We start from the raw sequence: 15,416 nt of genomic DNA on the forward strand, positions 1-15,416 counted from the left end.
CCTTATAATAAGAATGTCATGTGGCTTGCAAATGTTGAGAAGGTATGCTTTCATTCCTTGCACTATTGGAATGTACCCCGCATTGGAATTAGTGACTCGTTTCTTTATAACTTGTTGTTACTTCAGAGTGCTCCAACTTGGCTCCTGACTCAGAAAAAAAGTGCAAACATATCACTCCACTTGCATCTGTCCCCTGTGAGCTATAGTGGTTGATATAAAGTGCTGCTGTTTGTTTCTAAAGCTCTATATGCTCTTGCCGCTTCATATGTTGTTGACACGATAAGATGCTGACATGGCAATATAGCATTTTCTTCACTTACTGAAAAGCAAAATGAAAGTAGCAAGAGATGTCATACCACCCCGATGCTAATAAAACCCACATATTCACTGCAAAACCTAATTTGAATTTGACCTTGTTGTTCGTTATTCAACTTCGAGGCCTAAGCCATCTTTAATTCTCAGCTTGTTTTCTATCCCTTAAATCCCACAAACTAACTTTCTATGTGGAATCTTCTATTACCAATCTATTTGATCTGCGGAATCCCATTTATATTGTTCTGTTTGTTATTCCTCCGTAATTCTCTCTGGTCTGTAGTCATTCTCTGTTATAATTTACTTTTTTGTGTTATTATTCTATTGTATTTAATCTTGCCTGCATGCTCACTTTTGTATTTGCTCTGCAATCACTTTTTAATCCCCCTTCCTGTTTGTCACTCCACACGTTTTCTGTTTCATTTTAGATTTCACACTGTTGTTTTGTAATGTTCGTTTTTCAGTCTTTCTTGTTCTGTTGTGTTTGTCAAGTCCTTTCCAAGTGTTTTTTTGGAGGGTTTTTTTTGCTGTTTTCATTCAACTTCTACTTATTCTTATACCATTACTAAAAACTTTTTAACAGGGTTCGTGCTGCCTGCATATTTAACCATAAATACAAGAAGTCTTTTCAATTTACACAAAGTTAATAGGCTTGACCTTTAATAAATGTTCACAATTTCTGCACTTTTGTTATTTAAGTGTGTTGGACTGATGAGCATCTGGCAACAAAATCATCAATGTCGATCAACAGACGAAATGCACTTGGTCAGAGGCCATACATAAAATCTGATCATTGGTACACCGCAGGCATTAATCTTGGTTAAGCAGCGTTTGATTCCTTTGTTCTCCCTAAATCGTTAATCTTACCACAATTCTATGCATCAACATTGTGGGTACAGTGTGTATGTGCCCCAGAATATGACTAGTGTAAAACATAATGTGCCCTTTGTGTTGTGATGAGCGAGTACACCACTCTCTGTATTTGTATCTGTATCTGTATCTGTATCTGTATCTGTATCTGTATCTGTATTTGTATCTGTATTTGTATCTGTATCTGTATCTGTATCTGTATCTGTATCTGTATGTGTATCTGTATCTGTATCTGTATCTGTATCTGTATCTGTAGCTGTAGCTGTATCTGTATCTGTATCTGTATCTGTATCTGTATCTGTAGCTGTATCTGTATTTGTATCTGTATTTGTATCTGTATCTGTATCTGTATCTGTTGCTGTATCTGTTCACCCATCTAAATTATCCGTATCGGTACTTGAGGCGGGCAGGGCATACACCGAAGTGGGCGTGGTTTAACCGGAAATGTGTGGGGCTTATTCGGTACATTATTTTAAGTGTGAAATTGACATGGATTGATCAGAAGTTGCTATGTTTATTGTTTATTATTCAGCTATATGTGTACTGTGTATGTGTGTAAGCGATCTGTAAGACTTTATTATTTAATTATTTTTTAATGATGTGATGTGAAGTTGGTGATTCATGCAAACATCCAGTGATGGCAAACAGGGAAATAATCTTTCAGTCTTGTTCACCGTATTTTTCTCAAAAGCACCACGCTCAGTACGCCAAGCAAAGTTTTCCAACTTATATAAAGTCAGTTGGAAAACTGACAAGAGGCACAAGCCGTATACAGCTGTCTTATGCTAGGTTTAAGATTGCAACGTGCATACTGCAGCGTATTGAGAGGGGTGTAATATTTCACCACGCTTATGTATATAATGTAGTATGACAGCCATACAGGCAGAATGTTTGATGCAGCTGTGCAGGTGTACCTAATGTTGTGGCCAGCCAATGCAGGTTACTGTTACCACTGTCTCTGTACTGCCAACCGAAAATGAACAAAATTTTAATATTGTAGGTAGCACACCTGTTTTATGAGGACTTCATGGAATAAGACAAAAGTACATTTCAAGGAAAAAAAGCGGTCATGCTAGCCCAATTGAGTTGCATAAGTGACGACGCAACACAAGCCTGCACAGCGCCGTCTTGTCAGATGAACCGCGTACTTTACCAAACAAGTTTACCAAGTAACTTTAGATACAAACCGAAATAGAGGCGAGCTGAGGAAAACCTAATAAAGCGGAGGCAGTGGGCAACGCCACACGAGCCGTTTTCAACTTGCCAATTGCACCGTGTACGTGAATGAGGCACCGATCAACTCCTATGAGGCTCCAGCCTGCACAGTCTGTCTCGGGAGGGACGGTCGCTGTGTGTGACTGGCCAATCACGGAGCGTGAAGAGTGAAGACATAATGAGGATTTTCTTTCATCACCATTGCGGATAATGACGAGATGCACTCCTTTCATGCTTGTATTTGGCAAAAATATATTATCCGTAACATCATCCCGAGTGATGAGATTTTTCAGCACTTTGTAATGCTTGAGTTATATTTGGTATCGTAAAACCTTTATTCACTTTACAAGCAATGTTTAAGTTGCATTAACATTCTCAACAGTCATATGAAAGTAAAAAAACGTTAAATTCTGAATGATCCATGTAAATACAGTGGAATCTTGGTTAGCATCATTAATCAATAGTTTTACATGCAACAAACAATTCCTAATGCACGTAAATGATGAATGAAAAAAATAAATGAGCATTTAAGGTTACTTTTACCTTCACTGAAGACGTGAGACAAAGACACGATGTCTCACAGACACCTTTGTGTTTTGCTATGTGTTCTATGCTTTTCTGATACTAGTTCGTGGCTGCAAAAAAACACAAAATGGAGCCAAAGAAAGTCGCGGGTGCCAACATTTTGATAAAGAAGGCGAGAAATTCAAGAAATAAAAGTAAAACACAAAGGTGGTGTCCGTGTTGATCTCACTGCCACATCGTGTCTTTGTCTCACGTCTTCAATGAAGGTAAAAGTAATCTTAAATGTCAATTTATCGCTTCCATTCCTCATTTAAATACTTTTAGAGCTGTCTTATACATATATCATTATAAAAATGTGTCCTGTGTTACCATTTTGAGACTTGTGGCGTAACTGTTAGTTAGCAAAGAATACCACTTCAACCGCCGATGACATCATAGACAGGCGACCGAGCTGACTTCCGATTCCTAGGTCCATGTGTTTGCAAGTTGCTAACGTGGGCGTTTTGTGATAAAAATAAATAGAACACAGTTGCACTCACGCAGTGTACTGTATTAATTACACGACAAGACAAGCGCCATATTGTAGGAGTTTGTAGTTTTTACCCAGTTTTCATGTAATTTAGCTTTCAACTAAACTTTGCCAAAATTTTGCCTCGGTTCTCATACACTGTCTCAGGTATCTTGTATCTTGTGGTATTAATAAATACGACTCCCAGCATTGCTTGTTTTTTCACCCATCTTGGATCACACAAGCAACACCAAATGCATGTTGGCTGTCTGGAATGGATGAATTGGATTTATATTATTTCCAATGGGAAAAATTGTTTCGGTTTTCTTACGTTTCAGTTTTCAACTGATCTTTTGGAATGAGTTAATAACATAAACCGGGGTAAGACTAAAATGAAGTCAACTCACACGTTGACAACATACAACATTTGGTTTCGGACACAACAGATAAACTTGCAGGTGTAATACAACATTCATGTTGAATTTGATCTGTTGTGAAACATGTCTATCAGCCGCTTTCATGATTTTGTGTACAGGTTTAACGACCTCCACTAAAGTCATGAAAAGTCCAATCTGTACCTGAGCAACAAAAAGACTGTACCCACGAATACAATTTCATTCGAACTTCACAGGATTCAGATGTCTGTTAGAAGTTGCGAATGACAAACGCTAAAAGATGCATTCAGGATGGATACATCTTGTGCTTTTCCTTTTGATTGGAGATACTGGAAAGAAGATGAATCTTTGGCTTTGGCGAGACTTGCAATGCAGTGCAATACAGAGCTTTCAATAACAGATGACATGTTAAATGCATGACAAAAATTATGCGCAGGGAGTTCAGACCAGGTTGGTGCTATTATTCAGCTGCAGCACATGTATTTTCAGCAGTTTTAAAAAGCAAATCTCAGTGAAGCCTACTAATTGCAGTATGAGGCAACATCATTACTTTAAGGGCAGAAACACTTCTACAGAATGCACCAGAGATGAATTTTAAAAGCGTACGTTTCTTTGCCACTGTTCGGTTTGCAATCAATGAATTTAATACACTGAATCTAGTTCTAGTATGTCAATCATGTATGTAAAGAAGTAAAACAAAAACACTAACAGTGTTGGGTTGGCAGTGGCTCAGGAGGAATGGAAATATACAATACAATAATAATTGTGCTTGTTGTAAAGCTGTAAAGGATGTTGACATAGTGGCCCTTCTTTTGATTGGATTTAATTATTCTTCCCATCTTTTGTGAGCCCCCAATATGTTGAAGAGCCCTTATATTCCACATTTAGCTTTCAGCTTACATCAAAGTATGAAAACTCCTTAGAACTGACACTAAACCCCCAAAGATGAGTCTCTGAACATAGCTTAGGAAATATAAGAAGTTATAGCCGGCCTGTCGCCCTTTGAATTTCTCTGCAAATAGAAGTGGGGCCGGACGGTTATGTCTGTGTAGAAAAATCTGGAAAAATAAACCAGATCATTGCTCTCATACCCAAATAGAGTAGAACCTCTACAGCTGGACCTCCCTCCTTGTGCACCTACTATTCAGTTTGACCAAAATTTTACAAAAAGAGTTGTAGCGTCCATCGTACATTATGTAACATGAGAAAAAAAGACCTCGGCAAATCTCATGAGACTTCAACTGCACAAGTGTCTTTTACTTTGTGTTTTATTTGAAATGCCACCACAAAAAGGTATCAGTGATAGCATAGATAGCATAGAGTGGCTCACGAGGTAGAGTAGGTTTTCCAGAAACTGGAGGGTTGGTGGTTCAGACAACGCTTCCTCTATCTCAGTCACTTTTTTTGTGTCCTTGGACAAGACACTTCACCCATTTTGCTTCTTGTGCTGTCCACCCTGGTGTATAAATAAATGAAGGTTTAGTGGTGGTCGTTGACACAAATCGGCAGCCATGTTTCTGTCACGCACACCTGCACGCACACTGCATTCTCGGGAAAAAAAACAAACAAAACGAATGGATCGCTCCTACATTCTGACCCCAAATTATTTCACTGACAAAACAATTCAAAAACAGCATTAGCTTCTGGGAGACTAACACCAGTGAAATATCAGTCCTTTAAAATACAATCAGTCCAAGAGAGTCGAGTCAAACAGTCAAAAAGTTCAATAAAGTCCATGATTGGGAATAAATGTCCAAAAAGGTCAAAGTTCAAAGTTTATGTCCGCCAAATCCAAAAGTTTTCAGTACCAGTCTTCCTCCTGCAGAAGGCAGACTTTGGTGATTGGCCAGTCAAAATAACTGGTTTTAGTTTTAACCCGCACACCAACCCGTTTCTGTCCAGAACAATAGCCACGATTCTTACTGTGATCCAAGTATTACAAGGTGCCGTATCGTCCACTAGAACCACAACAGCTGCTGAAACACAGTTCTGATGATAGTCAAAAACAGAAGTGCTGTCGGTCCGAAAAACAGACTCCAAAGGTCCATTTATAGCTCCTTTCTCCACTTGTCTATTCAACTAGCCACTACCACAGCAGTCAGTTCCATATGGGGAATGGTGATGAGTTTCAAAGGAGCTTCATGTGTCTTTCATCATAAATGCTATGTACAGTCGCAGTCGCAAGTCCCTGCAGCATAAAAGTTGAGCAATGTGTTGTAAACAAAGAATAATAGGAGTGTAAAGGTGACTATTTGTGTGTTATTTAATGTCTACAGGGCTCTAATGATGTTCACACCCGTATTTAGAAAGTCAAGTTTTATATGCTGTAACTATGAAAATATTACATTTATTCACATTGAATCCTATATCGCGTAAATTCGTTTATCACGGCCAGGCCAGGAAACAATTAACTGCTATAAACGAGGGGCAACTGTATGTACACACTCCCTTAAATGAATTACTTAATTTTGGTTTGACTCGCTGGAGAACTAGTAATAGTGGAAGAATACACTATGTGTGTCTCACGCACAGCCACACTACTCCCAACACTGGACTGTTGCGACGAAAGTTATCATTACAGTAGATAGATATCATTCAAGATGTCATTAAACAACGTTAAAGGTCATTAAAGGTCACATTCACATGTTACGTTCAAAGACAGAAATCACAAAACTATTTAACACCACACATAACTGCCAGGTTGCTACGGTATCTTTGAGCATGTTAAAGGATGTTAAAGTGACAATAACAATAGCCGTGCTTTGGCTTTGGATTATTATTATTATTTCATTACTGTTTCATTTAATTCTTGAATTTAGCGTTTTATTACTGTATTTTTCTTCCTGTCCTGTCCCGCCAATGGGACAGATAGTAATGTTGCTCTAAACGCTCTTACATGCTAAACAGATTTGCTCTGCCAGGGAAAAGTATAAGATACTCTTCCGCTGTTATATCGATTATTATTTATTATTTTATTTGATGTTTTCTTGTTATGCAAATTTGGAGTGGGCGGACCGGAGCAGGAGGGGATAGAAAAGAAGAGAAGAGAAAACAGAGGGGGGAATGCTGTATTACTGTGTTACTGTATTTTATGTCCTTCATGTGTTCTTTGTACAGTGTGAGTGACACATCACAATCTAGGAACGGAACTCGTGTGCAACCCGAGGACCACCTGAAAATATAAATAAGACCACTAACTATATATACTTATTTTCAAAGACATAATTGATGCCAGATGGAAATAATGGCTAAGTTACATGTCTGGCCTGATCTCATGTATACATTTGCCACCTGTTTTTCAGTGGAGGTTCATTCTTTTTTGTGCAATTTCCCTAATAAGCTGTGCCTGAAAATCCTCAAGCTACCATATGTGTGCTGCCACTTTAAGCTCACCTACCTTGACAGTCTGGTCAATTCTCCCTGTTGTCATCCTACTGTCAAACATTGTGTATGCTTGAAATCTAGAGGCAGTGGCATATGAAAAAAATGGTGATGCATCAATCACTTAGCTTAGCTCGGAAAACAAAACTACTCTGCCTTACTGTTTTAATAAACATGTACTTTGACAAAAAATAGCACAATATAATTTGTAGAAAGTTCGTAATGTTTCCCTGTTATGTATACAGTATGATATTTTGACAATACAGGGGTCTAAACATGAATGTTCTTGATTGCATGTGTTTGCATGGGTTCTGTAAGGGTATTTGAATATTACATGACGATTCTAAATTGGAGATGGATGTGGATGTGTGTGAATGATTGCATGTCTTAGCGTGAGCTCTGTGATTGACTGCTGATCGTGGCCCAGGGTCTACACCACCTATAGACTGCATCTTTCCTTTGACCCTGAACATTATGAGCAGTGTAAAAAACAGACAGATGGATGGAAGCGCTGAATGGATTTGCACATCCACACTCAGCTCACACCGGCCATGTACTGTTCATGTTTCTGGAAATGGTCCAATTATAATGCAATATAACACTTTTTTTTTTGTTTGACTATTTTTATAATGATTATAATCCCGCAAGGTGAAGTTCAATTTATACTCCGCTGTATATATATTGTGTTGCACACCACACACAACCAGGCCACTCACATCCAGACATGCAAGGAGAGATAGAAAGATAACAGGGGGGTTTGTTTTGGTTGCTCAAGGGCACACCGATAGTTGTCAGGAAGCAGACTAGCACAAACGAACAACAGACCTTTACTGCAAATTTGAATTATCTAACAACAGGCACAATAATCTCTAATGTTAACATGGGCTACTGTTGCTGCAGTAACCCACGCCAATCTAAATCTCAACATTGAACCCCCAACGTCACTTCCTGTCCATCCACCACTCAGCTCTCCTGAGGGGAACACATTTATTGTAACACACACACACATTTATAACATACATGTCTGAAATGGCTTATCTACTCTTATCACAGTATGTCTACTATATTGAGTAATATGAGTGCAAATGTGACTATAGGGGTGTTATTTCATGTTTAGAGGGCTCTAACAATAATCTGTATTTAGAAGATCGGAAACAGGTTTTCTAGGCACTAACTACAGTATTACGTCGCGGAAATTGACCTATCACGATCGGGTCTGGAACCAATTAATCGAGATAATACATTTTAAATTTAGGCTCCCATTTTCTGTGGCAGCCAATCATTTTCTAGCCTGTTGTCATACATTTTAGTCAACGTTTACCAATGTGTTGCTTGTGTATTTGTGCCTAGAAAATTTATTTAAAAGAACTTCTCTCTAGCGTCTGTGCTGCCTCGAAACAACCAACACACACACCATCAACTTTGACAGTTTCATTAGTTTCTGTGGTTGCAGTCATTCATCCTTCCACATGTTCATGTTCACATCCCCTCCCGTGCACGGTGTGTTACAGCAGTCACAAAGTGAGGAGGATTTAGTTTAATGAAAAGAATTCAAGGTATTATTGCAGGGCACTAATGATGTCCAATTAAATCATGGAAACACTTAAGCTCTATTTTCACTTACTAAATTAACTAAATACTGCAAACTTTTTAAAAGCATTTCTTATGGTTCAGTACCAGGGCCAACATTTCTTCCCCACTTCTGAGTAGACACATGTGGTTTAAGAGCGCAGGAGGACAAAGTGAGAGAGAGCGATGGTGCCCTGCAGGAAGGCGAGGAGGGGAGTGACTGATGACCCACTGCTTCGACACAGCTGGTTGCAAGCGTAAAAATGGCCTCCACCTTCCAACCATTCAATCTAAACTATAGCACGCAAGCAGGAGCCTGCTCAAACTCTTAATGCCAAACAGTTGCACATGCCAGGTTTTATCGGAATTCAAGTGACATATGTCCACGGTAAGCATGATGCATGTTCCCTATTAACTCCGCAGGGGGATATTGAACATACTGTATATTCTATATTCCCTGCTCTGATGTAAATATTGTGTTGAGTATTCAGCCATAATGCTTTGAGAAATGTTGCTGCGGAAAGCGCAAACCATTTTCACCCAATCGAGCACCCTGTGACATTACTTGCATGGGTAATGCACAAACCAAAGTGGGCATTTTTTAACAAAAGCAACAGGCACACAAGTGAAAAATCCATTCTCCATTACAGATGGCTCATATCCCATTGTTTCATTTGGTATTCATGTCTACCAGTGAAGCAGCAATACTGGCATTCAGCTGTACATGCTTAATTTATTGATGGCGAATCTTCATGGTGGGCTTAATGCTTGTCACAGATAAGCAAGCCTAGAAAGCCAGTTTGTGACAGGGTAGACACCAGGGGGGAGGCTTTTAGTGTGAAACCAAATGAGAGAGGTATTAAAAAGGGAGAGGGCAACAACGAAATAGCTTCATAAATTGTCTGCATGAGCTTAAAACTCAGACGTAACAGCTCAACAAAAGAGCATGCAGGGTTCCCAGTTATCCCGCAGACAGGAAGGAATATAACCTTGGGCATGTGAGGACATGTATACACACCCTGGATCTGTATATGTGCATTGCTTTTAAACATATTCTATAGATTTGCAGCATTTTTGTGCAAACCTCAGTAAATACATTCCTGACATTTTATCCCAATTACTCTGAGAGGAAGTAAACGCACCACTGAGGCCATCAGGATCATGATGCACACATTGTCACTTCCGAAGTCTCGCTAGATCAGAACTTTTCCATTGCTGGTACGTAGCATGAAAGCTCTTGATTCACAGAAGCAAGGATGTAAGGGGGGTTGCCATAGCAACCCCTCATTCCCTGTCTGCCTGTGCAATCTGATCTTGTTTATTGAGCTGTTCTTCTCATCAGTGCTGCTGCATTGGAAACAACCTCTGATGCCTCTTGGCCAAAAGAGCACCGTGTCTGAAAAGAAATTGATCACAAAAGGAATAAAAACAAAGCTCCTGAAGGATCCTGGAAAAGCCCCAGTCAGAATATTAATCAGCCATTCATTATAGTCTGTGTGGTGCAAACTAATTGTGCAGCCACACACACTATCTAATTCAATTCTTCCTGGTTAGTGCTGATAAGTACTTTGTTCTGTCCATCAGCACAGACAGTTTTAGTGTACGATTATCCCACCAGGAAATAGCCACCCTCTTCTTCTTGGGCAAGATTCTAGCACACCACATTGTAATTGTAGTAATCATATAATCCCATCATTTATATTATATACACACTTCCAGATGTATACATACATCTACAGTATTTCTGTAGTTTTGCCCTCGCTATATGTTTTGAGCACAATTTGTGCAGGGATTTACACCCTTTTTAGGTAAAGAGGCTAGATGCTGGCTTCCTCACAGTCTTTAACCCAGTCCATCCCCAAGGTGTTGGATAGGGTAGAAGTCCCGCAAAGCTATTCCACAAACTCAAGACAATTTGGTGCACTGCAACTGCATGCGATGGATGAGCAGGGAATAAAGGGGCATGCAGAGTTCACTATATTAAAGCAAATCAGTGACGTTTTTATATGAACATAATTGATGGAACACAAACCACTTCGGGAGGCTTCGGGAAAATAACCAGGAAATGTGCTCTCTTTCACTGTCTTTCAATTTCAATTTCTCTTACACCAGAAAACATTGTTTTGAGAGGTCAGTCGTGACCACAAGGCTGTTAGAACAGCAGATTAGGGCAGGGTTTATTCAAATCCATACCTAATTATATGTCTTATATTACAGTATATATTGCTGAAGGTGCCAGAATGTCCTCAGACTTAGCCAATCCCTATCTACCCCTCATTGTGATCATGGGTGATTGCAGCTGATAGTGTCTCTGTGGCAGCATCGTTGGCAGATGTACGAAAGACAACTGTAGATTTAAACATGCTAGGAAAGCCTTTTGGACTCCTGCGCAATCCAAGAATATCAGTTCACACAGTTGTACATAAACACAACGTATTTGGATATTCCACTTCGGCAAGGTCCTGAAGGAGACCCAAACCTACAATAACCCACAATAAGATAAAATATGCCAAATTCAACATATTAAGAAACACATTTCATTTATTATCACCAATAAACTATTGCTCCATTCATATACAGAAATTATTTGTAAATTGTGTGATTCAGTCAAAAATGTTACTGTACTTATTTTCAATGTACTGATTCATATTTGTTATTAATAATTTATTTTTATTTGATAACTTTCACAGATATTAAAATTCAGATTTAGTACACTTTCAAACCGCTAGAATAATGTATAAAGTTAATAATAACTCGTTACCCAAAAATCTAATCAAGTATTTCTCAATCAGAGAGGAGAAATATGATCTTAGAGGAAAATTAAACCTAAAACATTTATATGCGAGAACAACGCTGAAAACCCACAGCATTTCCGTGTGTGGAATTAAATTATGGAACGGATTGAGTAAAGAACTCAAACAATGTACCGAGATGAGCAAATTCAAAAAACAATACAAGCAGTTGATGTTTGCTAAATACAAGGCAGAAGAGTCCTGATTGTTCTGTCAGGTTTGTTATTTTATTTTATTTTATTTTATTTTATTTTATTTTATTTTATTTTATTTATTTATTTATTTATTTATTTATTTATTTATTTATTTATTTATTTACTTACTTATTTATTTATTTTTTATTTAATTAAATTTTATTTTTTATTTATTTATTTTTATTTATTTTTTTATAATTTTCTTTGTTGTGTTTAAAAAAAAAAAAAAGAAAGGAAAAAAGAAAAAAAAAAGCTTTGTTCTTATTTATTTATTTAGTATTGTCATCATTATTATCATTATTATGAATGTTCTCTCTTTTTTTGGGGGGAGGGCTATCTCACCGTTATCTATTATGTGTTATCCTGACTATCACTGAAAACATGACATGGAATCCAGGAAGTGAACTACATGTACTGTACTAGATGTAGAATGGATGGGGGGTAGGATTAAATAAGCTTTGCTTCTTCCTACTCCTTTTGGACATGTGGAACTGTCAAAGAATGATTCATGAGATGTATTCCATTGTAACCTTCATGTTCAAATAAACTAAACCAAACCAAACTTTATGAATTAATTATCAGTCATAGACAAGGATTAAATAAGTTCTGAATGCTGAAGTGCAAATGCAACCACGTGATGTTTCTAAATGTAACTTGTTAAGCATGTCTGAAACAAATATACTGTACATACCGTATGTCTGAGGGCAAAGAAATACTTTCCTCATGTAACTAGCCAGGCTGATATACAACATAGTTATGCTGGTGCTCTCTACCAAACTAATTTCCTCCAATAAATCTATCCCACATTGATTTTGCCTCGTTTCAAATCACTGCGTCTGACCCAAACCGTGATCATCAACTGTGTCCTCTCCCTAAACGTTCTCTCTTTCAATAACTGTTTATCCCAGATATAATATGATATACATTATGAATACATTTGAGTTACATTTTGTTCATTTTAAGCTTAGATGTTAATTGGTCACTCCTGGCAATCAGTGCCAGCAAGTCTATAATGTGGAAGTTCACCTGAAGACAAGCAAAATAAGTAAAAAGACAGAATTCATTATGGGACAGATAGGGTTTTAATAGAAAATCATTATACACTACAAGTGTCAAGGGCTTGGGGAGCTAGCTGAGGTTAATTTCATTCTCTCCTCCCTTTCTGGCAACAAAACATTATCTCTGCTTGCACATTTAAAAGAAGGATTAATTGAATAATTTGTGTTGCAAAGGCATTTGAAGGCCACATTTTATAAAACAAAAGGAGCAGTGGGCATGCATTTGCTCAATTTCAGTTCAATTCGAGCTATTATGTAGTTCACAAAGAAAATGAGTGATACGGAATTCAAACTGAGTTTAAATAACGATGCTATGACATCAGTTCAGTTGTGGCGTGGCATACTGAAACCCCAGTTGCTCCTGATGTTGTGTCATCACTGTCACGCTTCGTTGAAGCTGTCGGCAGGTTGACCCCCAGGGTGCAGAGAGAAGGCGGCAAGGTGCAAAAATAAAAGTAATTTTATTGCGCAGGACAGGAACAAACTAAAAGTAACAGAGGAAAAACTCTGTGGGAAAAATAATATCAACTATACACAGGTAGGTGACAGCACGGAAAAATCAACGATGGAAATGACAACAACAATGAACCAGCGCGGCGCATACGACGGCGCTGGTCTTTTAACTGTCAGTGATTAGTATTGACCGCAGCTGTGCGGCCACCAGGCGTGGAGTGGCAGTTCCTTCCACCACCCCGGAAGCATAGCTTGCCAGAATAATGGCGCAGGACAGGAAGTACACGCTCCTGTCCTGCGAAGCGTGACAATCACTGGGTAAACATGGCAACGCTGTCAAAGCGCTTTGAGTGGTTTGAGGGTAGAAAAGCACCGTAGAAGTGAAAGTCCATTTACAAATTCAATAATAATAATTATTAATATTTCACCATGGTGGCACATGCACATGAGTTAAATGTTCCATAAAATGAGAGTAGACTAAGGTATCAGAATATCCGTCTTGCGATATGCTGACACATACTGTATATACCATATAACATATACAAACCAACTCAAAATTTTAAGACCAGTTGAACTAGGGCGGCAGTAGTTCAGGAGGTTCGATCCTAACTCCCTCCACCCAGTCACTGTTGTTGTGTCCCTGGGCAAAACACTTCACCCACCTTGCCTCCAGTGCTGCCCACACTGAATGTCAACGAATGTTTGACGGTGAGAGAGGCCGTAAGGCGCAAACTGGCAACCACGTTTCCGTCAGACTTGTTGTGGGTACACATGTAGATTACCACCAGTGTGTGACTGCATCATGTCGCGATACAAATGGCATCGTTATTCAAATGAATGTTTATACTCCTATTGTTCATAATTCAAATTGCATACTGAGTACAATAAATTCATACATGTTGGCAGGTCTGCACTAACATTGAAAGTACTTCCTGCCTCTCATGCCCCCACTATTTGAGAAGCACTGTCCTAATCGAAATCCAACTGAGAACATTTGGGGATGGATGGCAAGGGAAGTTTACAAGAGTTCCAGACAGCGGATGCCCTCCGTGAAGCCATCTTCACCCCCTGGAGCAACATTCCCACTAGCCTCCTGGGAACACTGACATCAACCACGCACAAACCAGTTTTTGAGGTGATTAACAAGAACAGTGCAGCTACTCATTACTCAGTCTTTCTCTGAATATTTTAGGGGGTTTAATGGTTGTTTGCAATAAATTGCTTACTGAAAACATTTTTTTGTCTCACTCCTATTTCTTCTGTTTGCATTCTGAAGCTCTACTTAGAAACATGCAAAAATGTTAGCAAACATTTTTCAATTTCGATTTTTCACAGTGTCGTACGTCTTTAACTACTCAAAGATGCTGAAAGTAGTAGTAAAACAACTTGAAGCACGGTACATAACACTGACTCCCAATCGGTGTAAGTTACTGATTTGCGGGACCCTTTGGTTGGGATTTCTGTCTACTTGTAAAAACTGGAAAAGCATCATAATTGATGACAATAATGTATCTCGCTGGACAATTTCGTATTTTTCCAATGTGCAGCTTTGCGGCAAAACACACAAATTTTATGAAGTTTCTCTACAGAGTACGGCAGCTGGTAAATTACAGTTTCTTCAACCCTTCAAGTAAATAATTAGAAAAATCGTTTTTTACCATCACATACAAGTGTTGCCAATCTGCACACGAGAGAATCTTATTGGCAGTAGACACAACATACGTCGACAAAATAAAATCAAACTGGAACCCTAGAATCAATCAATCAAATTCAAAAAAGAGCTGAGGATCTGACATTGCTAATGGACACACACGTGTAAGACAGCAAAAGGAGCTCACTAAGCAAAGTCGCTCAGGTTAAAAGAGACATTTATTATCCTGGAGTCATGGCTGAGGGCTGCTTTGCTGCAATGGTATCATTTTGATGTTCGGTATGTTTTGAGCGCTGTCAGGCTCTGCTTCAATTTGACAATTTAAGACAATCACGTTGCAGAGAAAGGCATTATTTATATTCAGATTGTTTTCCTTTCAAGAAGAATTCCTGTCAGTGAGAAATGTTTTTCTTTCTCCCAAGGAGTATGGAGGAGCTGTTACATCCTTCTTCCTGAAAATCTAGTCACTAGCATAAAACATGTCAAAGTTCTG

The sequence above is a fragment of the Dunckerocampus dactyliophorus genome, chromosome 13 (assembly GCF_027744805.1).
Source record: "Dunckerocampus dactyliophorus isolate RoL2022-P2 chromosome 13, RoL_Ddac_1.1, whole genome shotgun sequence".
Classification (NCBI taxonomy): domain Eukaryota; kingdom Metazoa; phylum Chordata; class Actinopteri; order Syngnathiformes; family Syngnathidae; genus Dunckerocampus; species Dunckerocampus dactyliophorus.